This window comes from Taeniopygia guttata, chromosome 1 (genome assembly GCF_048771995.1).
Source record: "Taeniopygia guttata chromosome 1, bTaeGut7.mat, whole genome shotgun sequence".
Classification (NCBI taxonomy): Eukaryota; Metazoa; Chordata; class Aves; order Passeriformes; family Estrildidae; genus Taeniopygia; species Taeniopygia guttata.
This window is the reverse complement of record NC_133024.1, coordinates 59,322,513-59,350,118: the sequence shown is the minus strand read 5'-3', so window position 1 is coordinate 59,350,118 and position 27,606 is coordinate 59,322,513. Positions and strand designations below refer to the sequence as shown.

The 27,606-nt window shown below is 36.5% G+C and overlaps 1 protein-coding gene across 5 annotated transcripts in view; it reads left to right on the top strand.

Annotated features, from left to right (window-relative positions):
• Nucleotides 1-27,606, top strand: part of TSC22D1 (TSC22 domain family member 1) — a 92,822-nt gene that overhangs the window by 18,042 nt on the left and 47,174 nt on the right. The window contains exons 3-4 of one of the 5 annotated variants that reach the window (XR_012055823.1): nt 19,318-19,575; nt 20,543-21,042. The exons of 3 other annotated variants lie outside the window; for them this stretch is intronic. The gene's annotated coding sequence lies outside the window, so the exon portion shown is untranslated. Of the gene's footprint in view, nt 1-19,317; nt 19,576-20,542; nt 21,043-27,606 lie in introns of those variants that run through there. One more of the 5 variants, XR_012055824.1, reaches the window with a different exon arrangement.

The following is a 27,606-nucleotide window of genomic DNA, read 5'->3' as shown; positions in this document are numbered from 1 at the left end:
GGCCATGGATAGAATTGCCTTGGCTAATATTAAGAAACATTTTGTCTGTGGAGCTCATTGGCTCAAGATCCTGTGGAGACCTACAGGAAAAAAAAAAATGTTTAGAGGTTGTTGTACCTTTAAAGAAGGGAAAAGTATAACAACTGCTCTACCCTGTCAAAGCATAACCCAGAAATTAAGATATTGTGTAAGCAGAACAAGATATTTGTGGTTTCATTAAGAACAAAAATACTTATTCATAATTATTTTTTGGGAAGCTGTTCTTATGCTTGAAAAATGTAATGGTCAGCACAGCAACGGCTCAAAATAGCATTTTGGATGCTATAGCCCTGGCATTAGAGCCTCACTGGCAAACATCCAAGAGGCCTGTAAAAGAAGAAAATGCCTTAAATGTTAAAGTCTCAAATGCTTCTGTTTGATTTAAATTTTCATTTCTATTTAAATTTTCTAATATTTTCCAAATTTATACCTATTTAGTCAAATATTTGAGACTGAGGTCAAAATCCTGTGAAAGCGCACTAGATGGCAAGAATTCTTATTTGCAGCACAAAATAATTATATTGATTATAGGAGTGCATGTAGGTAGGTAGCTGCAAAGAATTACTCAAACTTTTACATACAGAATCCAGTGGTCACTGTACCAGTGAGATAAGAAATAATTTCAGCAGCTGGATTTTTCTGTTCTCCCTGCTTTCAAATTCTTAGTTGCATGTCAGGTTACAGTGTAGGCCTTTCTAGGTCAGTTCTTCTTTCTAAACATAAAAGTAGGTTTAGTGGTTACCTGATGCAATTGAGGTGTGTTTATCCTTTGCAGGACACTGCTGGTACCAGAGGGAGGGTTGGCCTTTAGCAGCCTCCTTCTTTGCTTTCCCCTACTCTTGGCAGTCATTCTGCCTCGGGGTAGGAAAGATGCCTCCTGTTGTGAAAACCCCTCTTAAAGTGTCTCTGGATAACTCCTAGCTGTTGCTAATGAATAAATAGGCAAATAGCAAGCATTTAATATTACCAGGTTCTCAGTTTTACTGCTGTGTGAAGCAGGACTTGGAATAAAGGTGGTAAATGCTTCCTGTGCTTCCATGTGTAATTGTATTGGGTAAATGCAGTTACCAAAGTTGCTGTGAACTGTCTTCACAGTTAAGAAAAACCGAAAACCCACACCAAAAACCCCCAAAACAAACAAACAAACAAAAAAACCCCCAAAAAACAAAATAATCGGGCATTTTAGGCTGATTAATCTCTTTGTGGTCATATTTGCAACCAGGAAACTAGGAGTTACTTTTCTAAAATTAGTTACCAAGGCTTTGACATCTGGCATAAGTTTTAAAAATATGCCCTCATCACAGTGCTCCTTTCTCAAATGTTTTAGGTAATTATCATAGAGAAAGAATTTGACTTTATGCAGCTAATAAATATTGGAGCACATTTTCCAGGACTTCAGAGTTGCAGGCATGTCTGATTCTCTGCAGATCAGGAAGCACGTCAGAGGTCACTAAACCCTAAAGGAGACAAGTAATCTACTTAGGCATTTGGGATTTTTTTTCTGATTTATTTATAACTTCTAATTTGAAATACATTGGAAATAGCTTTCATTGTTTCATTGTTCACTGTGTTTTTGTTTTAATTCATCCAACAGCAGAGAAGGATCTTTGTATCTTGTGTGTGGAAATGAGTGTTGTGCTTAGACAAGACCTGAATGTGATCCTTCAAAGGGAGTACCATTGTGGGAGGGACTTGGGTCAAAACCTGGGTTAAGACAAGGCCCAGGTACTGGATCTGCTGTTTCTCTCTGGCTAAATATTAATATTGTGTTTGGTCTACAGCACCTATTCCAGAACCCTACTTCAGAGGCTGGAGGAGTCTGCAAACTTTTCAGGGGTTATACTTCGTGTTTGGAGAGGATGTTTGATTAGGTTTTAAAGTGGAGTGTGCTGTGGCTTATACAGAAATAATGCATAGTGTTTCAAGTCATCAGTAAAAGGAGTAATAAATTTAGAAATGCAGGAAGCCTGTTGATTTTCTTTTTAATATAAAAGGTTTGGTAAAACTTAGATTTTTTTTGGAAAAATTAATTGCTGTTATGAAAGCAAATAAATAACCCTAGTTTGTATTTATTGTATAGAAAATGTTACTTCAAATATTGTTTGCTGTCACATGAAGTAGCCTTGGAGAGAATTACTCTGAAAATACAAAGTTCAAAACCCAGTGTAGCATACTCCAGGGCTTTGCGTGGCATATAGCTAATGTATAAGGCCAGTTAGCAAGTCTGGTTTTGCTTAGTGGTAGTCTTGGCATGAATTTCTATTCTTCATCCATTTTTTCTGTCTGTAACCTATTTTATGTAGTAAGTTGATCCGTAATATCTTTCCATAGCCTCAGAGAAGCATCTTGAATATGAAATTAGAATATGCTAAATTACTTGTGCCTAAAATAAGGATTAGCCAAGTGTTCTATTTATACTTAAACTATTATTCAGAAAATTTTTCTTCCTTGTGCTGGATAGTCATTTGCATCATATTATTGTCTGGGTGATAATGGAATATACTGTTTGTTTGGAACACTAATGTGATGGATTACTTTTTCAGTAGGCTTTGAATATCTTCGACTTCTCTGAAAATAGGTGCAGAATTACTGAAAGTGGAATGAAATACGCATAAAGGAATAATGACTAAAATTCTTATTACATTAGTCCTTACCATGTGCCACATCTTGCTCATGTCTACTGGAAGAGGCACAGACACATGAGCATTTTATGTTCTTGGAAGAAAAACTGCTGGAGATTGAGGAAGGTGGTGCAATTATGTGTGTAAACTACTTGTGTAGCTTTACTCTTAAGAAAATGCACCTGATCCTCTCTAATATAGCTTTATTGATATGCTCTGTAAAGCATCCTAGGAGAAAGGGGTCTGAAGAATTTGAGACTTTATTGATATGTGATTTTTGGACTTGTTCTATATCACAAAAGAGATGACAATTTGTATATGGCTGAGCAATAAATGGCCTCTGAAGATCAGGAGTAGAAGCTTGACTGCAGGGGAAGACTGTGCTCATGAAGGTGGTTAAGTACCCAACATACAGGATAAAGAAGGGATACTGATAATCAGGACTAAAAGGAGTATGTTCTTTAGAAAGAAATCTTCATGTGGGGAATGTTTATAAACATTGGTGGGTGAGAAGGGGCAGGTAGGAAGATAAAGCCAAGTCTGTAAATATATCCTCTCCCTCCAGATACTGCTCTCTAACAGTAGGTGCTTTTTAAGCCGCTGTACTGAGTATGTTTAGGTATATGTAATTAGACTGGCTAGCATATTTCAGAAACATTTTCCATTATTGCTCAACTTACAAGTGTTAATCTTGTCTTTTTGTATTCCATATTTATGGTACTGTATGATGTTTAAGATGTGTATATAAGGAATGTCTGTGTACGTGCTGCTTCTTGGATGCAACCAGATATGCTTGTGATGAGCAGCTCAACAGCATAAGAAACTAAACTCTGAACTAGCCATGTGATTCTGTAGAACAGTGGCTGTTGGGTTGGATAAGTTTATAAACCTAATTAGTCTAATAACTTGGTGCCAGAAATTTTAATAGGTGCCTTTTGCAAAACCTTCTATTATGCAATCAGTTTGGATTTCAGCCTAAGTGTTTGAAGTATGCGACATTGGTTAATAGGTTTTGGAGATGGATGGAATTTTATTTCTGCTGGATGAGGACTTTAAGCTAAGGTGCTCCTGATACTCTTCTTTTTAATTACTTAGAACCAAGAATTGTATTGACTCTGTTTTTTCTTTGAAAAGAATTGTCAATACTATTTGTGATTTGGAAACCTTCATGCGCTTGTAATTAGGGGTTTGAGACTAATGGAAGAAAATGATGAAAGGGATTGCTGAGTTTCTAGTGTTGCCAAGTTTAGATAGTTAGGTTTGGTAAATTGATGTGGATTAAATACTTCTAAAAACTGTGTACCAAGATGGTACTGAAGTTCTTCTAGATAAAAAAAAAAAAAAAGTCACAAAACTCAGAAGAAAAAATAAGCCAGAACAGCTCAGTGCATAATTTATGCTATATAAATTGCTTTGAAATTAGTGACCCCTGATGTCATTGCCCTTAAAAAATGCAAAAGGGAGTAGAAAAGCTTGCATGTTATGTAGATCTCAACTGTAAAGCTTGTTACTCATTCTAGTATATCTCTTACTTGAAAAAAACATGTAAACTGCTAAAATCCTGAAGCTTGAATTATCAGATGGAGTAGAATAGATGTAGAAATTCAGTGGCTGTGTTTATCAATAAATGTATTATTTGTTGGAATATGAGACGGAAATAAAATGCTTTTGTATTGTTTGAAATTCATATGGAATATGTGACCAATTGTAAGTTGTGGGACCTGATTCAGGTATTTGCATAATGCTGATTTTCTGTTCTGGTTTGGATGATCCCTCATGTGATTTAAGGTTTCCAGATGTTGCCCAAATGAACCTTACATTGCACTTCAGCATCAAAACACACTGTTTAAATTATTTTATTTGTACTAATAGTTTTTGTCTTTTAAAGGTTAATGTAATCTGTTCAGATAATTAGCTATGTAACAAAAAGCATAATTAGTAATTAATAAACTCCCATTAAACCTCTGGTTTAATACATGGAGGTCCAGCTGAAGGGAGATGAACAAATACTTCCCTTAACTTTAATTAATACTTAATAATTCTTGCAGTTCTAGATAGATGTAGGAAAAGCATTCTTAAGATATTTATATGTGATTAGTTATTTCTGTGCTGTATCTAGGCAGAATGAATTTCAAAGCCTTTGACAAATGCCTATTATTTCTAGATATTTGGAGCCCATTTTTCCCTGGAGGAAGAGTGATGTATCTAGGGAAGAATTTTCTATTGGAATTTACTCATAGCTGTCTAAAAATTGAGTATTTGTGTTACAACTGCTTATCAGTGTTTTGGGGTTTTTTGTCAGAATGGCTCTCTAAGGAACATTAGCAAGACAGAGGGAAATGTGAATTGCCATGGTTTTTACACAGAGTTTATTATATTAGTTCTTTGAACTTCATCTATCTCTTGTAACAATGCAAATCAAAAATAGGAATGTATACATTCCTCAAAAATGGGAATACAAGGAATACATTCTGTGAAGATTTTTTTGATTTCTCGTAACTTTGACATTTGAGTAGTTTTTGAAGTTATTTGTATATTTAAGATTTTTATTAATATAGCTTCAGTCGAAAACATGTCTGTACTTCAAGAGATTTTATTGAAGTCACTGAGATTGCACATGTTGTCTTATATCTCTCCTAGTGTGTTTGCAGTATAGGGTGTTCTTTATCATTAATCTGGCCGTTAGTTTATGAAAACTAGAAAAGATGTCTTAGCTTAAAAAAGTCTTTGATGTTTAAAACTTTATTATGCATAATAAAGGAGTATAATATGGAATGTCCATGACAATTTCAGTCTTTGGTTCAGTTTAAATAAATCGCTGTTTTTAGTGAGTCTCAAGTAACTGTCATTGTTTACTTGACAACTAGCAAAGAGCAATTTTGTCTCCTTAATTCTCCTTACGAATTTAATATAACTCAATACTTATATGCTGCAATAGCAAACAAACTCAACAAAACAAAAAAAATCCCTCATGTTAATATTCATGCTTCCAGAGTGGTTATGTTACTTGCTTTCTTGCTCTTTTGTTTTCTTTTGTAGTCTTGCTCTGTACTCTTTTCAAACCTGTGTGTCCCAAAGCATCCTGATGAAAATCTCTTGAAGTCAATCAAAATAGTGTCCCTGAACATTACTTGGTGTCTTTGTGCTTTTTGGAACTTGCTCTTTGAAGCTTCTGTGTCTGTTCAGACTTTGTTTTTTCATGTCTTTTGGTGTTTCCTAGGTCCTGCAGATAGAAAAAAAATCACACATTTCCTGTATCTGTCTCTTTGCTCTTCAGTTTCAAAACAAGTAGTTAAAAATAAAAAATACAGTTATTGGATTGTATCAGTTGGAAAAGAATTTAATATCTTCACTAAATGTTTTACACTCTTGAAATTAAGACTTTAAGATAGCAAGCTTTTTATGTGATGCCCTAATTCTGCTGTATAGAAGTCTTTAGTAACAAATCAATTATAGACAGTTCCTGACAATGCAGGCATGGTACATGGCCTGGAAGAAATTGCTAACAAATAGAGAAAGGCTTCTCTTAAATTGGGAAAGATCAAATTGTGACACATGTGTAAACAATAAGGTTTACAGTTTTGATAATCAGGTGTCACTATGTTAAATATAGTTACCTTGTGGGCTGGTGGCACATTGTGCATCACTGAATGTTGGATAGTTCCTGTAAAGAAAAAGCCTGTTCTAACAAAAGGTAGTACACGGGACTCTAAAATGAAGTTCTCCTTCTCATAGGGAAGTACCATTGTTACTCACTCTGAAAAAATGGGCACAAAGAGAGGAGCGTGGTCTGTTAGTAGCTAGCCCCATTTGTTTCTGCATCTCAAAAGTTGGCACACTGGGACATCTTGCGTATTCTTCTTTTGTAGCTTCTTACTGCTTTCTGCTAGCTGACCCTGCTGTGAGCAGTGGTGTTTGGACTAGGTGATCTCCAGAGATCCCTTCCAGCCTCAGCTAGTTGGTGATCCTGTGAGAAATTCAGTACACTTCCATAATTTTTTCTTTTAAATTCTATTACTTACAAAGCAAGGAGATGAGATACTTGTTTGGCGATTTCTATTTTTTTTTTTTTTAAAGAATGAACATAGAAATTGGGACCAATGATTGTAAAACCAGAACTGAAGGTGGTGCTTCACTAAAACAAATAATGTCCTTCTTCAATCACAGAACTGAAACCAGAAACCCTAAGTGTCTTAGGTTGATGTATGGACTGCAAGCCAGAGTTTTATTAGTCCCCTTAAGTTTGCAGTTAATTATTGGTTCTCTAGAATACCTTTAACTTACTCCTGATACACACCTGTATTTTATTTTGATTCCCCGTCCCCCCCACCCCGGAATATTTTTCTTGAAACTTTATATAGATACTGCTGTAAATTCCATTGGCTGCCTTGTTTCAAACAGATTGCCTCCTTCTTAAGGTCCCTTTACCTTTCTCTGTTTGCTATCTGTACCTTTGTCTTTCTCCCTGACCTATTGGTTTGTTGTATTGAAAGGCTTCATATGGGAAGATGGGAAGATGAAAAGAAAGACGATGTGGTGAATTCACTGTAGTATTTTGTCTCTCTTAAACCGATGGTTGTGGTGCTGTTTATTATCCATATTTACTTTATTCTAATTTGTTATACAATTTTAAGTTTAACTTAAAAGTAGTGAGTTTTAGGAAGTGATAAAATTTGTGTTTTATATAACACAAATGATAAAGATAAGTATTTGCCATCAGTATATCAAACTATGTGTTATGATGATGAACATACCTTTTTTATGAATTTAATTTACTACATTGTAGTTTGAGAGAGAGAATGTCTAACTTTCTTTACGGTTTCTGGAAGGACCATGAAAAAACTTACTGTTCCTTCTGCAGGCTATAACTAGTGCTTGCCTGTTTTACCCTTTGTTTGGTTATAGCTGTATCATGTCCCCTTTACTGGCTCCTAAAGTCTTGGATTCTCTGGTGCTATTGGCAAAGCTGCTATGAGCTCAAACTTTTGGGACTGAAGGATTTTAAATTCTGTTATGCATATTTTTGGGGCAATACCTAAGGAATGACTGTCTTAGTTTTGTTCGTGTGTTTGAATTCCTTTTCACTGGTGTTTGCAGAAGGGAACAGAAACTTGAAGTAAAGAATTGTAAAGTTTGACAGAGTATGGCAGAGAATTTGCTGCTGTCTGTCAGCAGTTCCACTTTTTGTGGTACACTGTTAACCCATTGCTGTGGCAGCAACCTACAAGTGTCTGGACAGCTGACAACCTGTGCAGGCCCAATACTCCTTCCAGAGGAAGCAGCAGCTGGATAGGCAGGATTGTCACACAAAGGGAGAAACATCCATTGTACTTGTATTATATGCATCTCTAAATCTCAAGAGTTCACTAGGCCTAATACTTCAGACTTACTGTTTCTGGATATTCTAGAACTGGAAAGTTTCTGTTCATCACTTTCTTGTTTCGTGTCTTCTGATCTGGTAGAGAATATGGTGTAAATGCATGATGGGAGTGAAAATAACATGCTCAGACTAACATTAGACCAGTAATTCAGAACTTGTTAGGTCTTTGTGTGGGTTTACTTTGGCCAGTAAGGAGACCAGAGTGAGTGCTTTGGAGCCAAGGAAATGGAATATGCTTTTGAACCATTGTTCAGGTTTATTCCAACTATACTTATTCCTGTTTGCCGAATTGCTAAATGGCTTTTGTAGATAACTTGAGGGAAAGCAAAGGTGGAGGAATTGGCAACTGCATGTATCTCTTCAAATACCCTGTTGTGAGCCTGTTGATTACCTTTTCATGAACTTCTGTGCAACTTTTACAAAAAGCTTGGATGTTGAAAATTAAAATAAACAGGAGAGGGAGGTATCTGGAAGTCTGTCTTCCCTTTGCCAGGTTCTGTATTTTGGGGACCGATAATTTCATCATGACAATGGTAATTTTACAAATGCTGAATGTGTTTTTCCATGGTGTGTTTTTAAGATACATTTGTGTTATGGCTGACAAACTGCTAGTGATGCAAATGTCATCCTGAGTGTGTCTTGATGAAAAGGAAGTCAAGTCTAAGGATCAGGTCAGCATGAGAACCAAACCAATGATTCTAGCTTCCTAATTGAGTTAAATTACCTGACAAATCAGACTTTAAAATGTTTTCTGAGGTTGTAGACTATCTGAAAATTATAGGAAGGCACTTCTGTAGGTACACAGCACAGGAACTGGAGAAGGCTCAGCAAAACTGACTTAAGGATTCTGTTGCCTTTCTACTACAGTCTTAGATTGAGAATTCCCAAATTGTTCTTTTCAATTAGACTCTTAGGTGAGCATTTTTTAATACTGAGCACTTTCTGAGAAGGTATGACATTACCTTTCATAAATGTTTCACAAGTGTGGTTTTGTTTCTTTGGAAATACTTTGAACTTTGGATTGCATTAGGTGAAACAAAAATATGGTCACATGTATTGTAGTTTTGACTTAAATATTGCATTCCTTTTTTTGTTTTTTACAAGTTTGTTTTTCTAATAAAACTGCTTGAGCTGTAGTTGATTCTCAATTTCATGCTGTCTCTTGGATGATACTTATTCTAGCAAGACTAGTCTCACTTAATATTTTTCTAAAATGCACTGGTGGTCTCAAAAGAAGAATGCTTCTGAAACTGGGACAAGGATTCTTCACTCAAAACCATTTGCAATCAGAGAAGACATTCAAAACATTTGTCTCTGCTTTGGTTGGTGGAGGAAGAGATTTCTGAAGTGTTTGGTACATAAAAACTGGGAACTTGATGTTCTTCTCTCCCAATATGAGCAATTAAAACAAGTGTGGGAAAGAACAGTTATATCTATTGCAAAATATTCTTGACAGGGCCTGATTTCTTCAAGTACTTGATTGCCAGCTCTGGTAAGTGCTAATGTGTTCACTGATCATCCAAAAAAATTGTGTGTAGAAATTCAGAATTAAAAATACATTTAAAATTATGGGCTATAAATTCAACTGATCAGGCTCTTTGAAGTACAACACAAATAGATGTATACTGGTTGGAAATTTTAAAGATTGAAAGCTGTCTGCCTGAGAATCCCCCTGCTTTGCTTGTTTAAACCTTGATGCAGTCTGATTTTTCAGGTATCAACTGTAAATTCTTGGGCCTCTGTTAGAAAAGTTTTGGTTGCTGGGTACCTGTGATGCTTTTTAAATTTTTTTGCACAGTGATGCCAGATTTTTTTACACTGTCCTTCATTCAGCCTAAAGTGGTAACATGGAAGTAATAACAAAAAATGTTTTACCAGCTTTATGCGTTACTTAGAAGGATAGATTTTAATATTAGTTCTCATGTCAAGCATAACAGTCACTTCCATGAATAAATATTCTCACCAATAGATACTATTGTGTGATATTAGAATGGTTCTTAAATATTTGGCAAATAAGATGTCATTGAGCAACTTGCATTGGAACCATGTTTAAAAACAAAATAAAACCCATATAGACTTGCATCAGGTCATGAAAGAAGCTGAATTGTACTTAAAAATAGCATGGCTGATGCAATAGCAGGCTAATGTTGAAGTCTAAGTGTTATACCCATAACACTGATTCTAGTCCTGCCAGTGGCTTCATAAATGAATAAAGTTAATGCTTCAGGAGCATTGAATTAAGTGGAGTTCAGTCCAGTCAGTGATTCTGCTACATGGTTAGTGTAGGATGTAGGAACCAGCCTTGAAAGATTTTATTTTCAATCATTTTTGCTGCCCTGGGTATTTTTGTTTAATATTTGAGAAAGAAACAAAAAGATCCAAGTGTGTGCATGGCTTTCAGGGGTTTCTGTCAAAAGCCCCCAATATTTCAGTTTTTCTCATATCTCTTTCCCATGTTCCCCATTGTAGTTTCCCTTTTGTTTTGTGTATTTTGGCTTGCTGGCTGTCTGAAAAGAAACCCTGGCTAGGCTGCTGCTGCTCTCTCCACTTGGGGTGTGCTATCTGGATAGCTGGTGGTTGTCCATCAGAATGAGTAATGCTGGGGATGCCTCTTGATGTTCCTCATGTTGTACTTGCAGAGGCAAAAATAGAGCCATGCTCATCTATTCCATTGGTCCCTTCCTCTGTTTGAGGTGAGACACTGGATATAAAATAAACAGTGGCTTCAAAAGTGGTTTTGTGGGGAATGTGCAGTATAAATACTTGTTTTCTTTTGTTATTTTGGGTTTGTTTTGCTTTTGAAGACCCACTAAGAATTGTAATTGAACTGTGTACAGTAGGCAGTAATCTTGTTGAGGATGATAGGTTTATGACTGCAAACTATTGAAATGTAATAACTAGGAAATTGCAAGTCCATGGAGTTACAAACCGTGTGTGTAAACTAAATAAATTTCTATTAACTTTGTCAGTTTCTGAACAAAATTAGTGGTTCTAATCACACATTAGTTTGTTTAATGCTAGCTCCAATTCTGAGACAGGTATTTAAGTTTGTTTGAATTTGACTTCCTCATAGTAACTCTGTTTCCTCCCTTTGAATTGTGTACTTTGCCTGGGCCACGCGGAGATGGATTACCGATGTCCTTGTCCATAATACCATGTTTTTACATCAGACTAGCTTTGGATTCACTACATATTCATGCTGCGAATGAATGTGAAGTGGTAGTTTGAATCTGCCTTGTGATAATTGGAGAATAGGGTAATCAGATGATATTGGCTTTTCTGATTGCAAGCTGCTGCACAGGCATAATTTTGTTTACATTATTTTTTAGGACACTGCTCAGAACAACAGTTTTCTCTGATATAATGATGAAGAAGAGGAAAGGAAGATGTGTTAATGCATACTGGGGAATGGAGTGGGGAAAAAAGATGGATTGGTAGTTTGTAAGAAGAATGTTAATGTTCACATTTTATCTCTTAACTTTCCCTTTAAAATACTTAAGCTTTATCAATAGCACCTTACCATTGTTACTAAATTTCAGTTAGATTCATAGAACTGAATAGCAACTTTGTGTTGCAAGGGACCTTAAAGATAATATAGTTCCAATGCCTGTCATGTATTTTCATACATTTTTTTAGTCTGTAACTCAGTATTGTTTTGCTGCAGTTAAAGAGCACTAGATATAGTAGAGTTCAAAAATCTGTGCTATCCAGTTAATGATTCATTTCTTTAAAGGCCAGGGTTATCATGAGGAAATTATTAGCTCTTTGAGAAAGGTCTGCCGCTTCTAACAGGTGATCAAATGATTCCACTGGAGTTGTGGAATTACACCCTTCCCCATGTCCTCCCCTGCCCCAGTGCTCTGTGTCCCTGCTTTGGAGATGAGAAGCATCTTCCAAGTAACTTTTTTAATGCAGAGTATCATTTATTGCGCATTATTGTAATGAACTGCAGTAAGTACGAAAGCAAATGATTATTGATTGTGGTTGTGAGGGACTTGGTATTAGGGAGAAGCATTTTATTAAATATAACAACTCTTTCTGAGGAAACACTGACCTTCATGTATGTTTGGTACAGAAATCAGAGATTAGGCAACTAATTTCATGCTAAAAGAGTCATGTCAAGAATATCTGCATTGGGTGTTATTGTCAGACTTGCTTCAAAATAAACTGTGTGTTGTAGATACTAATCATATACATAACTGTTAGGTAATGATTCAAAAGGTAGTTGTTTTCAAGAGGATTCTTAAGTTTTCCAACTGTAATAATTCTGTGATACCGTCTTGCATGTTTGCCTGAGTGCGTGGGAAGCTCTTTTCTATCTGCCCTGGATTGTGGTTATTTTTATCAATGAAATCTTGACTCAAATGAAGGAAAGAGGGTCCTGTGAGATTCAGTGTATGGTTAAACACTCTCCAGCCCGGATCAGTCAGTGGGGTAAGTTGCTATTTTGGTATGGTTATTTGATGTCTTTTTCCCTGTTCTGAATAATTTTTGTGAAGAGAGTATGCCTAAGCTAGAAATCAGTGATTTTCTATGTATTTTTATGTATGACTTGATACTGTTGTTTTGTTTTTTTTTTCTTGGATACAACCTAAACCAAGTGCTAATACTTCAACAGATACAGAGTGACAGTCAAACACTACACACTGGTATGCCTGTGAAGAGGCACTGCCAAAGTTAATTGTGTCTAGTGCAAAAGCTTGGAGTTCTGGCTGATTGAAGCAGGTAGGTGTGAAGATGCTTGCATGGAGAGAAGATAAGGGGACAACTCAATGCAAATACTTTTACAGAAGCAGAACAAAATTACGCATTTCAAATGGCCTTTACCTCAGCTGACCGAAACATTTTTATAATAAAACTTGTGATGGTCTTCTTCCAAGCAGTTTGGAAAAAATGATGCAATTTTTATTTAATACTGAAATGTGGGTGGAGGCACTAGTCCAATAAGGAAAGTCAAGTCAGCAAATCTTCAGAAAACATTTAATTAGCTAATTAAAGACAGCATATTTTGTATGGTGGTAGCAGTACAAGACAATTTAGAATGCTTTTTTCATGTACTGTTAACACATACTAGGTAAAAATATAAAAATGTAATTCTGATCTAAAGCATCAGTGGCTGCACATGAGACTTTTTAAACTTTTATCTGAACCTGAGAGTCAGACTGTATTGCAGAGGTGTATCATGGTGTGCTTGCACATCATTTGCAAGTCATGACTGAATCAGTTCATCTTCATTGTCAACTGCTCATGTTAGACAATTAATAAGCCACTGTTGCATCACAGATCTATTAATGCTGAAGATCTTAGCTTACAATAGCATTTGACATCACTTTGTGTCTGAGCAGTAACAGTTACTAGAGAACTCAGTCCAGTTTTGGCTGTAGAGTTTTTACTGCTTCTGAAAATAAAGAAGGGATCAAGCCCGTTGCTCCGAGTGCATTCTAAATCTATTAACTCTAGGAGTACGGAAACCCTTTGTAGAAATCAGGATTTGATATGGAAAGTAACGCAAGTGCTCAAATATGAAATACAAGTTTTGAATGCTTTCCAAAATAAAACTTTGTGAAACTGATGACTTAAAACAACCCAGGCAATTTGTTTGGCTTTTATTTATCAGTGTGTCCATACTGCCTTTTCCTAACATTACTCTACTAAATATTTATGTTGGTGTAAATATTGCATGAAAGGAGATTTCTCTGCTGTGTTTGAGTTCTCCAGAGATCGCAGACATCAGAGGAAAGTCATGAAGTATCAAAATTTACAGAGAGAAAAGTCTTGAGCTATTCTCATCTGGAAATTTGGTAGGACCTCACCCTACCTCCAAAAAACCCACCAAATAAACCAGAAAACCCGCCCAAAACCCCACAAAATCAAGCATCTAGTCTGATGTGGCTGTTGGAACAGCACTGAAATAATTCTTTCTAACATTCCTTGTGTGTGATATTTCAGCTTCCAGGTTCTACAGATAGCCAGTCTGGAAGACTCTGACCAGAGAAGTGTAGGAATTATGTGAAGATTGAAAACTCAGTTAGTAAGAGAAATGATGCTTTTTAAAAAAATGTTGTAAGAAATTTCTGTTCCCTAATTGTATCAGATTATTTTAAATCAAATTATTTTAAACAAGCCATGTATCAAGAGCTACAAAGCAAAATACAAAAACCACTGTTAACATTAAGAAACTACAGGCTTTATTTCATTTTTTTCAAGTAAGTTCAAGGTATACAGAAATACTGTAACCTTTATTTCTCTAGTTGGCTTTCTTAAACAGAAAAAAGCAAACAAATAGCCATCATATGATGTCTTAAAAAAAAAGGTGTTTTTTTTTAAATATTGGCTCATGCACTCTGCCCAGAAGCACAGAATTTCCCTAAGGCTAAAAGAAGGTCTCTTTTTATGACAGAAATGAATGTTAGTGCCAATAAAGTCTGTTAATCTGATTAAAATGTGGTCTAGTTAGGCCAAAAAAGGTTTGCTCTCAACTGTACTTGGCATAAAAGCTGACAAGAATAAAAAGCATGTTAATGAAGACATTTATAAATATTCTTGTGATGTAAACAGTTTTAAAAAGGAAAAAAAAATTAAAATATTGTTTAGCAAATACCCATTTCTTTAAGTGTATAAAATTGATGCTTCTCTTAATGGGAATTGTTTTTAAAAGGTAGTATTTTCTATAATCAACCAATCATTCAATTTTTTACCTCTAGTGTTTTCCTGTTGTTGTACATGTGCCAAGAAATACTGGCTGTGTTTCTGAAATGTGTGGTGTTGTGATAGCTATATATAATTTTGGAATTCTGTGTCATGCTGAGTTCAGAAAAGTCAGGGCTCTTTGCCACTCCTGAACTAGGAGTTTAGGGAGGGTCTCTCAAGGATTGGTACCTCTGCCAGTCTTACCTAGGTATAGTCTGATGCCTTGTCTGATAATCTAGGCAATGCTATGACCTTCTAGGTTTTAGTAGGCCTTTAAAGAACTTGAGCACAGAACATTTCTGGACAGAGGTCAAATACTTTTAAAACAGCTCCTGGAATTTAGAAAGTCAAGATTGTTGCCATTCTATTGGTTGGCACATTTATCTTCTAATGACAGGTTGCATGATAATCTTAAAAATAACACTTTGACCAAGGTTTTTGCTGCCTTTTCTCTCCATCCTGGGACTAAATAACATTATCTGATGTAGCTATTATAATGTTCAGTGACTTCTACCCTTCTCTCTAATCAAGTCTCCTGTTGCCCTCAAAAAATGCCCTACACCAGAAAGTTTTGGGAAACTACTATTTTTTTTTTTTGTAGTTTCAGTAACTTGGAATTTAAACAGATTATACCACTCCTTTTGATACTTAATACACATGCCATGTTGGTGCTAGTTTCTGGGAAAATTATGTTTTACTAAAATTTGCTGTTCTTGTAATATCTGTTTTGAATAACAGTTCAACTGGATGCTAGTATGTAGATCCCTTGGTGGGTTTGCAGCCTGCACATCTGTCTAGAGGTGTAATTAATGGCAGCAGGAGACAACTGTAAGAGCTGCAAATGCTCTGCAGGGGTAGTTGCACCTTAGATCTAAAATAATTGCATCATGCTTTAAAATTTCAGTTTGAGGGTTGAGAAGTACTAGACCTGACTGCAGGTAACTTGAATCAGCTATGGCAATTTGTCCTGTTTTCTGTGTTCTTTCACTTGGATTCTGCAGTTGTTGGAGCTGCAGTAATAGAAATATGAAAAGTATTGTTCCTTATATTTATACTATTAACCAAATATGGGGATTCAATGTTTTTGCTTATTTTGCAGATGGTATCCTGTACAATTTACTCATAATTGTATAAACTTTCAATTTCTTGGCTATTGAGCTTCTGCTCACTAATGCGGAAAAATGGAGACCACTTCTCAGTGACTTGTGAATTGGCTGTGGAACGTGCCCTGTAGAGAAGGAAGAAAGCACTAAAAGGAGTTTTCCTCCAGGTGTATTTATCAATAGTCAGTGCACTATAGAAAGACATTGCAGAGATTCCTCTCTTTGCCTAAGAAGATGAGGGTATTGATTATAGGATTCCTTACCATCTTGCATGTGCTCACAAACAGAACTGCTGGTGTTTTCCTGACCTCATCTACATCTGTAGATCACCAGCGTGTTTTTTTTTCTTGTGTCATCATGGCCATAATTTCTTTCTGCTTCAGCCTGAAGGATCCCATCAGAGCCTGCCCTTGAGGTAAATCAACAAACTACAGTAGAGTGAGAAGAGCTGTTGGGTATTCATCTGCTTAAGCTAACTTAATATCCCATCTAGGTGGTACAAATCACTTCTGGTGATTGGTGTGAGGCAACAAAAGAACTTTTCCCAAAATTCCTGTAAGTGGGATTCAGGTACTTTGGTCTTTTCTAGACTTCTTTTGAATCTTCTTAAGTTATTTTTATTCACTTAAGAATAAAAATATTTATTATTAATATTATTAATATATTCATTAGCATTCCTCATCTCAAAATGCAGAAAGATTTATTTGTTTCAGCCTGAAATACATATCTGTGTGTAGGAATCAATCAGGCCAGGGTTTTTGATAGGCTAGAACACAAAAATTACCAGCCTCGTTTATTCTGTGCTGCTCAAGACAAGTCTACTCAAGGGAAGAATTCTGTATGAAAGGATAAAAATAAAGAGTTTTTCCTTGGTTGTAAAAGGAGAGATACCGTGATCTTGATGAAAGAAAATGAATTTAAAAACAAGTCATTCCTAAGAGCTTGTTTCAGGTTGATCTTCCAGAAACTGTTCAGCTGTTTCTGTGAGAACACCAATGGACAAAATCCTCATGATGTCTTCTATTTTCCTCTTAAAATTCACTTTGGATCTTTGTGTCGTCTGCTGAAAAAGAGACATGAATCAAATAAGACCAAGTACTCCTCTCTCCTACACTCCTGAAGCTGCAATAGGTGATGTCAGACTAGTGTATTCAAGGTGATCTGGAGTTTTTTCCATTGAATAGGGTCTTTCTTGTGAAAGACTCTTTCTTACAGAGGCCCTAGACAGATTCCTGTTTGAAAGGACCTGCAATAAGCTGGGTCACACTGCTTTGTCTGAGCTGATCTGCTCTGATACCTTCTGTTGTTTTGAACATCTTGATACCTTCTGTTTCTGGAAAAGAATATTGACTTTGGAAGTCAGTAGTGTTTGTAGGCTTCAGTGTATCACCTGAAATGAAGCCTGTAGTACTGTGTATGGCATTATGAATGATAAGTAGTATTAGAGCAACTTGCAATGCCTTGAATCTCAAGAACTTATCAAATTATCTGGTTAAAAAGAACCTTCTATTCACAAGGGAGTTTTTAAAAAGAAATACTGCTTTCAACTGCTACTGTCTTTTTATAATATTTTTCTTAGCCAGCAGATACAGAGCAGTAGACACTTGCATTGAACACATTCTGTTTATTGCATTTTATCTTCTTTTGTTTTTCTTCTGCCTTCTTAACTGGAAGAGGAGAGTGTAAACATCAGCCTGGAGACATCTCTTGGCCAAGTGCATTTATATTTGAGTTCATCACTTACTCTATTTGAATAGGAAGAAACAAGAACATGCATGTGTGATGGAAAGACTGAGCCTCACTCGCTAATCTTTGAAAGTTGGTCTGAAATAATGAGAAAGACAATACTTTGTCCAGTTGAAAGGCATAGGAACATATCTTGATCTCGAGTTGATGAAAAGCTATGAAATTACACTTAAAAAGAACACAATTTTTGTGAACCACTCTTTTTAGTTAGACTACAACCTCTTACTTAGCTGAGATACTGTAATCATATTCAGGAACTAAGAAGCAGAGTATCCTTCTGCATGCCCAAGCAGTTTCTCTGGAAAGAACTTGCTGATTTTTCTGTTTTAATTACTTTAGTGTATCAGGGTTAGTCCTTGATGGCTTTATCTGTCATTTGTTTAAAAAACAAAAATGTTCCCTGTATGCTACTCCAACTGCAAAATTGCTGTGGTTTTAATGGCAAAACCTTTCCCCCCCCCTCCCCCCCCCACCATTTTCTTGTATTATTTTGAACACAGTGAAAGAAAGCAAGCTTTTTTTGAGCAGCAGAAAGCTTGTAATTGAAAAACATGTGAGCTTATCTAACCATATGAAGCTATTTTGTTTAGATGTGTGCTCTAGACGAGAGGGTGAAGAAACTCCACCAATTGCGCCAAAATGAATTAAGCAAAATTCTTCAAACACAATGACTAATGTACCTCCATGGTTAGCTGTTGGATCATTCTCTACCTGATGTCTTAAGAGCAAAGAAGAGCCTGTCTGGTAAAGCGATGGTGCCTCAGCACAATGATCGCCCCACATGCATGTCTGACACTGCTGTTGTGCAGAAGGTACTGCAGTGGCTAATAGCCAGTAAATGCATGTGGGGGCAGCTGTCTCTGTAGCTGTTGGAAGTCCAGTGACTTCTGGTTCTGTTTTGTTGTATGTGGGCTCCATGCTACTGATAAAATTTCATAGGAGTCTTAACCAGCTTTCAGGATTTGTGAAGAAGAAAATTGCAGCTCTCTTACACATTACTTTTGTTTGTTGTTCGTGTAATCATAACTCCTAGGGCATTTGGGTTTTCAGGAATAAAAAGAGGAGTATATTAGAAATCCAGAAATATGGTGCAGGAATTTGAGTTGGTTCTTATCTTCCACAGCAATCGTAATCTGCCTAGGTTAGATCAAAGATTGTCACAACAGCATTAAGCTGCTATTAGTGTTCAATCAGTCCGATTTTGGCACATAAAGTAGAAGACTTGAGATTGGACTAAGACCTTTACAGAGGAGTTAGGAGTGGTGTTAGAAAATCATTGGTGAGGGAAACATTCAGGTAAGTATGACCATTTCTTCTTAAAAGAAATTATGGGGAGATGTTCACTGCATTGCAATAGATGCCATTTTTAATTCACGTGAGAAAAGGTGAGCAGAGGAGAGATTTGGATTATTTTTCCCAGAAATGAGCACTTAAATTTCCCCCTCCCCACCACCTACATATACTTGTAAAAAACTTACAGAACTTTCTGGACAAAACATCTTATGATTGATCTCATCTGTTGCTAGATGTCTTAATAGTCTTGAAAGTTCAGAGTTCAACACTTTGGGGTTGTTTTTTTTTTGGCATCAGAGCATGAAAAAACTGCATGTCTAGTACTCATCTCTTGTCATCCTCCCCTATTGCAGTGACTATGTGTATGTCTCTGTGTGGCAGAAAATGAGGGAATACAGATCATTATTCAAGAAGTTACCAACTAGCACTTTTCCTTCCCCTCCAGTCTTTCTGCCTCCCTATCCTGGAAGTATGGAGTCCCTGCCTCAGCCTACGGCTTCATTCTTTTTCCAGCTGCCCACAAAAGTAAAGAACCAGTGTGAGAGTTTGAAGAAAGAATCTGCTCAGAGGACTGAGTCTCAAGCAAAAGCTCCAGGTTGCAGACTCAGAAAGAAACTTCCTTTGGGGAAGGATCTGCTTCCAGGATTTGCTCGTCTCTTTTTCCTTGGGCAAACAGTTCTTGAAGCAAACAACAGGGTTGCAGGTAGGTAGGGCCCCTTTGAACTGCCATCCGCTGAGGTGTGAAGGATGACTTTATGCTGTTTCTCTATGCATTTTTTTAAAATGTTGTCTTCCACTTCTCTAGGCTGAGAGAGGGAAAGAGTGTGAACATTGTAAAGAAAAAGTGTTGGGGAGAGAGAGAGGAGAAAAACGTTCTGGGCACTTGGAAAGAATGCCTCTGTGTAAGCATCCTGTCCATGGGTCGTATTTGTGCTACAGTTCTGTGAAGCACTAATGATGTTCTTGGTGTGACCCTTCTCTAGACAGGAAATTAAGTCAAGAGCATAAACTGGTGGCTGGAGCCAAGATAAGGCCAGTGATTGTGTATGGTCCATAGCCACACAGTTTTCATCTCCTCCCTGTCTCTTTACACTAATGCTAGGTTTGAATGTGCAGTAAGGTGGAGATCATCAAATGGGTTTGAAATCTGATGTGATTCCCAGCACTGAAAAAGTTCCCCAGTTCTAAACACATAAATACATTTCTTCCTTTAGAGGAGCTGGTGGCTGCTGGGTTTGTAAAGTCCTATTTCCTTTTTTCTTCCATGTGAAGGAAATAGACTAGAATACTCTGATTAAGGGGATATGCTGCTAACTCACATGATCAGCAATCCCTCAGGCCCAGAGAAAGGGAATCAGCTCAGGTAAATTCTGGCTTTCTCACTTCATGCTGTGCAGAGCACCAGCCTCTTCCTTGCAAACATCGGTAGCCCACAGTCAGACCTTTCTTTTTCCAGCTATGTCATTGCTGGCACGGGAAGTTTATTCTAAATTATTTTTTGATTTTTAGCAAAAGAAATCACTTGAAAACTGGCAATGAAATTCTAAGGAGATTTTACCAGTTCCTCTTTGATGCTGAGTTTAAGTCATTTGGAACTATGTTACATGCATTATTACTTTGGTGCATCTTGTGACTCTCTCTCCCTCTTCATTCCCTCCAAATTGCTTCAGGAAACCTTCTAACCTTTATACTGCATCACAAGCCTTCAGCAGAAGATCTTATGTTGCTGGAAGATGACTGGGTTTGGATCTTGGCCTTCCCTAAGCAGGATCTCCTGGCAAAAAGTGGGATTGGGAAAGAAATGACTCCTTTTTCCATCACACAGAACCACCCTAGAAATGGAGACCTAGGCAGAAAATTACTTGTAATGCATCGTTCTTTAGGAAATGTGTTTGGCCTCCCGTGGTCCTTTTGTTACAATGTCGTATAGATATCCTTTATAAAATCTAAACCTGGCATCTTCCTATCTGAAAATCAAGTCAGTAAATCCAGGATTATGACTTTACTCTAATAATGTGGTCGGGTCTCACTGTCCCTTGCATAGGAGATGCCATGTGAATCTGTGAAACAGGGTTCTGCTGTGATTCAGACTGTTATATTTGTAAAGCCTTTTCTACTTACATTAAAATTATTAGAAATAATATTAATAAAGGTTCTTGTGAAAATGGTATTTAGACTTCTACCTTGCCGGGTTTACTTAAATTTGAGACAAAATGTTGCAATGGGCAATATGGGAAGTAGTGCATCTTTTGAGGTTTCCTGTGGCTTTGTGTCACAAAAAAAGTGTGTTGGAACTGTTGAGAGCTATAAAAGTGGAAATCTTAGATTTTTCTTTAAGAGTGAGAAGTTGTTTGTTAGAAAGCAGAAAGCTTTTAATCATTCCCCCTAAGGGATTCTGTAGTCAAATTTAATTAAATGTCTTGCAAGATCTCAAATAAAAACCTTCTGTCTGGCGGTAGTGAACAACACACACATGCTTGTGCACTTGTGTTGTTATCACTATAGGAAATGGGTTTCAAAGAATGGGACTTAGTTCTTATGTTCATATTAGGAAAGGGGAAAGTTTTGTTCTGAAGCTGAGTGTGAGAATAGGAGTCAGGAGGGTGTACCAGACCCTCTGGCAGTATGTGAAGAGCATTTTCGTTTTTCTGTTTTCTGCTTCTGGCAGTTGAAGTAAACTAGCCAGATGCTTATACTTGAATCCAATTAATTTCTTAAATCAGTTGCCACTAAACTTTTTTTTTTTTAACTAATGCCGAGATGTTTGGTAAATTCACCATCTTATTTAAATTATTCAATAGTCTTTACATAGCCCTGAGGCTACTGCTTCATGGCAGTTGTCACTTCTTACTATTCTGGAATGCACTGCAGTCCTAGTACATTCTAAAAATAATTGTTCAGATGGTGCTGTTTAAGTACATACTTATGTAGTGAGCCATTTTCACTGGACTTTCTGAAATTGGCTTTCTGTTGGATGGCTTTTTAATATCTTATTTTGCTGTGATCATCAAACTTGTTTGTCTTGGTGCTTTGGTGATTATTGAGTAAAGTGCTGAAATTATAACCTGGTATTTTTAGAGAACTCATACTCACATGCCTGTGTTAAACTATGCAAGCACAGTAACACTTGTTAACTTAGACCTCAAAAAGAAATCAGTTTAATGTATCAAATTCAATCCTATTATAATATGTGGAAATCTGTATGTGACGAACTTAAAAATTGAGTAGTTGTTAAAATATAGACATGAATTTTGTACTGAACAGAAGTAATCTAGACATTAATAGCTGAAGATCTGTGGGTCTCGGAAATAAATTCTAACATCTGACTAGGATTTTGTGCCAGCAGTGCTTTTAGTTGAAAATACCTGTTTCTAAAATTTCTAGTCAATTTAAGGTCTGATACCCTTTGTGCCTTAATAGGTATACTTACACTTGCCTCAGCCACAGTTTTTTGGTCATTTTGTTCTGTAGTAGGTAAATTTAGGACTGTCAAATACTTACGAAACAGGCACTGAGAACTGTTTGTTACTGTCTCAGTTCTTAAAATGGCTTTACTCCTCCCCATCACAACTAGGAGACAAAACCACCAAAACAAAAGCAAAAACCAAACTAAAAAGCTTTTGCAATTCTACAGTCAGTATTTTGATACTTGTCTTATCACCGTTGTGTTAGCAGGTTTCTGTCATGCTCTGAGTTTTACAGTTGGAATCCTGGGTTCTTGATACAGCCTTAGAACAATAACTCCTTCCTTTGTGTTATTAAATAATAAAGATACATGAAACAATTTTCTTCATGTTTATATTGTACTTGCCATAAGTGTATGTATTGAGTGACTCTTCTGACAAACTACGGAAGGCCAGGATATGTGGAAAACCGCATTATGATTTTGGAGGTTTTTAATGGCTGGTACTAACAGAATTTTGAAAAAAGGCATATGATGTTCCTGTTTTTCCTCTTTCTGTTCTCTTAAAGATTTCTTTGAGCATTTGAGCTACTTAATTAATGTAATCCTTTACGTCTTCTTGACCAGCTACCAGCTCCTCCTAATTGTTTCATAGCCAGTAAATGAAATCCTGACTTTTGACACTGTTTTTCCTGTCCCAGAAGAGCTGTTGTGTTTAACTTGAAAGTTTTGCTTTCTTCTTTTCACCTTCTGTCCACCCTCTGTGGCTTATGCTGCAGCTCTTTCTCTATTACAGGATGCTTTGAGGAAATACCCCGTAAAGATCAGGAAATTTGGGGGAAATTCTTGCTGATGTTGCTACTTCAGCCAGAGCTAAACTTGTCATTTGTGTGAGAGATGCTTTGTCAGTTTAGTTTCAGGAAGGGAGATGTATCAAAGAGTGTTATTTTTGTAAACCAGAAAATTATTTTGATTTTATAAACAAGAAAGTGGGACTAAAGAGCATAGGTTTTGGAGTGTTTGTATCCTCCTGCTTTACACTGAAGAGGTGGGTAAGAAAACATGAACAATTTTACATGATTTTCTGAAAGCCAGAATTGTTCGGTCAGCAATGGTGTTCTTTAAGTTGGATTTCATTCTTCTAGTCCAGTTTGCAGGACATGGGGATTTGAGCAGGTAACAGTGTCAAAAATATTTTTTCAGATCTTTTTTTAATTGAGGGAAGTATGCTCATTCCTTGGTTCATCAGACATGAAAGCATCCCTGAGTCTTGAAAGAATGAATGTGATTTAGGGGTAAGTTTAGAAAAATTGTTTCTAACTGAGAGCTAGAAACAGGAATTTTCTGAAAGCAGTGGTGACTAATGGTTGAACCATTCCAGTTTTGTTTGTTGCATGGACTTTGAGAAGAATTGGCGGCTGCACGGCTCCTAGGACAGGTCCGTAAGTTGATGTCAGCAACATGAGGTGAGTTGTGGGTTGTTGCAGGAATAGATGTTATGCTATTTAACTTGAGTTGTCAGTTTAAAGACCATATTAAGTTTGTGATTCTTTTGCTGATAACAGTGACACTTCCCTGATCACTTGCTAATTTTTTAAAAGACTATGAATTTACTGTTCTCATGAACTGTTCTGTATTGTATTGTTTCATTCCCTTGGTTGTTCTCACATGAGTGGCTTTGCTTTCTCCTGTAGAAAGTGACATTTCTTGTTTCCTCCGTGTACTAAAGAAGTGGAGGTCAGCAAAATGTGTGGGTTTTAGCCTGGTGTTAAAAAACATTAAATGAATGACACCTTGCACAGATGGGTGTCACTTTCATGGGGATAAGATAATATTTTGTCTTGAGAGAGGGTTATAGGAGGTTAAGGAGGTGTATGGCTTTTAGTGGTTTTCTTCTGGGTAACTATTCAACAATTGTAACCATACCAGTATCTGACCTCTTCTTTCCAGATTCAAGTTAAGATATCACCTGTAATTCTGAAGAAAATAACTTTTAAATAAATAACAACTTGTGTGGTTATAAATGGATTTAGTGAGATCATAATTGGCCTTCAAACATAGAAGTGTGATTTATATAGGTTTTCCCAAACTATAACTTGTCCTGCCTTAAACTATAGTTTCATCATTGGATGGAATTACTTTTAGAGCTCGCATTAAAGCGTCCTTATCCATTTGAATGTTTCAGAGGAATTTCCACATACCTGCTGCTGATGTAAAATTAGAACTTTTCAGAATAGTAAAATTTTAACTATTTTTTTAAATGGTTTCCTGGTCTCTGGTAGTACTTTGTATTAGATGAAAAAGCACGAAAAATTGATTTGCAAAATCTTTGTGTGCATATAAAAACAACGGAGAGATGAAATCAGACGGAAGTATGTAAGAGTAAATGAAGAACAGCTGACATCAGCACAGCTGCTATGTACATATGGAATGTTCCTGGGTGACTTCAGGATTACCGTGAAATTGAAGCTTAGTTGGATACTGGAACAGCACAGGAACTGGACTTGCAAGCAGCTAGCTAATGTAGGAGCTCTCCCTTAAGAGGCAGTAGACTTGACAGAAAATCACTTAAAGCAGCTAAGTCTTTTCCCCCCCTATAAGTAATGATAGAAAAGTTCGAACTCATAGATTTATAGCTTGTGTGGTTAGGTTCTCTGGTGTATAGTAGAGTATAAGTGCTGATTTGAAGCTTTATTATGCCTCGGACACTAGTTGTGTTTATCACCGAATGGTGTCTGAAACCCGAGTTAATGCTGCAGGTTTTTTTAAGGGGAAGAAACTAGGGACAAGTTAGAAGGGCTTCTGGACTTGTACCTTTATTCATACATAAATTTTGAGACCTTTTATATCTTTGGCTTGCAGCTGCTTGAAATTAGGAACAAGTAAAAAAATTGATAAGAACATAGGAGTGAGGATATTCAAAGAAAGAACTTAGATTAGTTTCTTTACTAATAAATTAGGAGTGGTGATAAAAATGAGAATATGCTATACATCAAAAGCAAGTATCTGTTCCCTTGTATTAGTGCTAAAATTTATCAAAATTTTTTAGGTATTCTTCCCTATGCTTGCATCTGCTCCGGAGACTTCTCCCATTTATCCCTTTTCAATCAGTTTTGATACTTCCTTTTTAACTAACTCAGAACTGTTGAGTTTTTTAATAAAGCAGCTTGCAAATGAGAACAGTGAACAGTAATGCTGCATTCTGTTCCCATGTCAGTCTTCACATTGTTCTCCAAAAATACGTGCTGCTTGGAAGACCTGACTGTATCTCCACTGCTAGCAGTCAAACCAGTGCTTCCAGTGTGGCAGTACTGAAGCTATAGGGCATTTTGCTTGTCTCTTCAGGCAACATTAACACCCAAATTCCTGCTTGTAGGAAGTAACTCAAGTTACTGTTTCAGATGCATTTTCTGCCTCTTTCAAAGACTTTTTAAAAACTGTAATTTTGATGACAGTGTAATAATGATGCAAAAGGCTATCTGTGCTTCTTGCTCATTCTACACAAATTTGTCAATTTAACATTTTTCTTTGGGCTTTAGTGCCATATATGAATGGATGAGATAAATCTTGGATTTTTGCTTGCCATTGCTCTTAAGCAGTGAATGGTTTGTATTGCCACATTTTGTCACCCTGAACTGCCATCTGTTTTGTGTCCCTCCTTAAGCGCCTGCTGTTCCAAAATCTGGCCTGCTTTTTTGAATCTGTGTACATTTTTCCTAAAGAAATTCTCCTTTCTGCCTTTCTGTAAATACCAAAGTATATGCAAGATGTTACGGCTTGACTAGCTGTTCCTATTTGGTTCTTAGCACAGAATGCAGAATTAGATTGGAGATGTTTGAGTAATCCTTTGGTTTAGTGAATAGTCTGATCAGTTTGATTGACCTGTTACATTCACTTATTCTCAGGTCGTTACTTTTTGGAACTTAGTCTTTATGTGGACTTCACTGGAATAAATCATGTAGTGACTGGCTTTCTGTGAGGCAGGCATTCTTGTTGCCTGAAGGATTTTTTTTCTGCACTGTCGCAGAGACATCCTTTCTTTCGGGATTTTTCATAGAGCAGCACAGAGGAAAGAAAGAGAAAACAATTTCTGTTTCTGCTCCTTATTTTTGGCATGTGGAATGTGCTTAGAGAATTGTTTACCTGGGGTGATTACTTGATTAGATTCTAGTGAAGATTACTTAAGCCTGATGGCCAATCAGATCACCTGTGTCTGAACTCTCAACAGAGGGTCGCGAGTTGTGTGTTAGAACAAGTAAGTTTGTAGTTTTAGTATCTTCCTTTATATAATATATTAATGTATTATAATGTAGTTATAATAAATTATTCAACCTTCTGAGCTAAAATTAAACATCATCATTTCTTCCCACCAAGTTTGCCTACATTTTACAATACTGCACTACCTAAAAGAAAATACAATAAAACTGCTAAAGCCCTGTATTTATTTCCCCCTTCTTTGCTCCTTTGTTTGCTCTTTAATTTCTGACGTAATTAAGAGGTTTATTTACGTAGCAAACTCCATCCACCATTTGGAGAATCCATGCAGGTTAGATAAGCCTGGAAAATTCATTGCTTTCAATATGATCCATTACTTAATTTACAAAGTACGTTAATATCAATAAAGCCTCACCCTATATTACATATAGGAATTTACCTTTCAACCTAAAATTACAGTGACTGTAACGTGATATAAATGCTGTTTCCACCTACTCCCTCGAACCTGAACTTCAGCTTAGTCTGTATAAAATTCAGGATATAATTATTTTCTCCTTTTTCTCTTTATGCGAAGAAGGAGACTTTGCTTATTACATGAGACCACTGGATGGTGTTTCAGTACAAGCATTACTAATTTGTTTTATAAGGCAAGGGATTTTATTTACACCCCAAATGTGCACCTAAAGTTGAAGATTGTTCCTTCAAAATTCTGACTTGAACATAGTCGGTCATACAAGGATTTTGCTTGTAGGGGGCAGAAATTTTGCTTAGGGGCGGAAATGCACCTAAAGTAGAGTTTTGGGCCTGTAGTATAAAGTATGGTGTAATATGTGATACAATATCTCTTCTTAACATGACAGAAAAATAATTACCATTAGAGACTGGGGACTGTACCCTGATGGTTTTTTTCCCTCACAGTTTGAAGTGTTTTAGAAAGGAATAATTTGTACCTGTGAATGGTCTGAAGCTTTGTTAGTTAAGGCCACCATTTGTTAATAAGCCCTTTGCCCTTGTTGCCTAGTTGCTGTCTTAGCACACTGACCTTATTTTTTTTACTATGTTTATAGTAGTGTCTTCATCTAAAGACAGTAGAAAGTTTTTTTTAATTACATATTT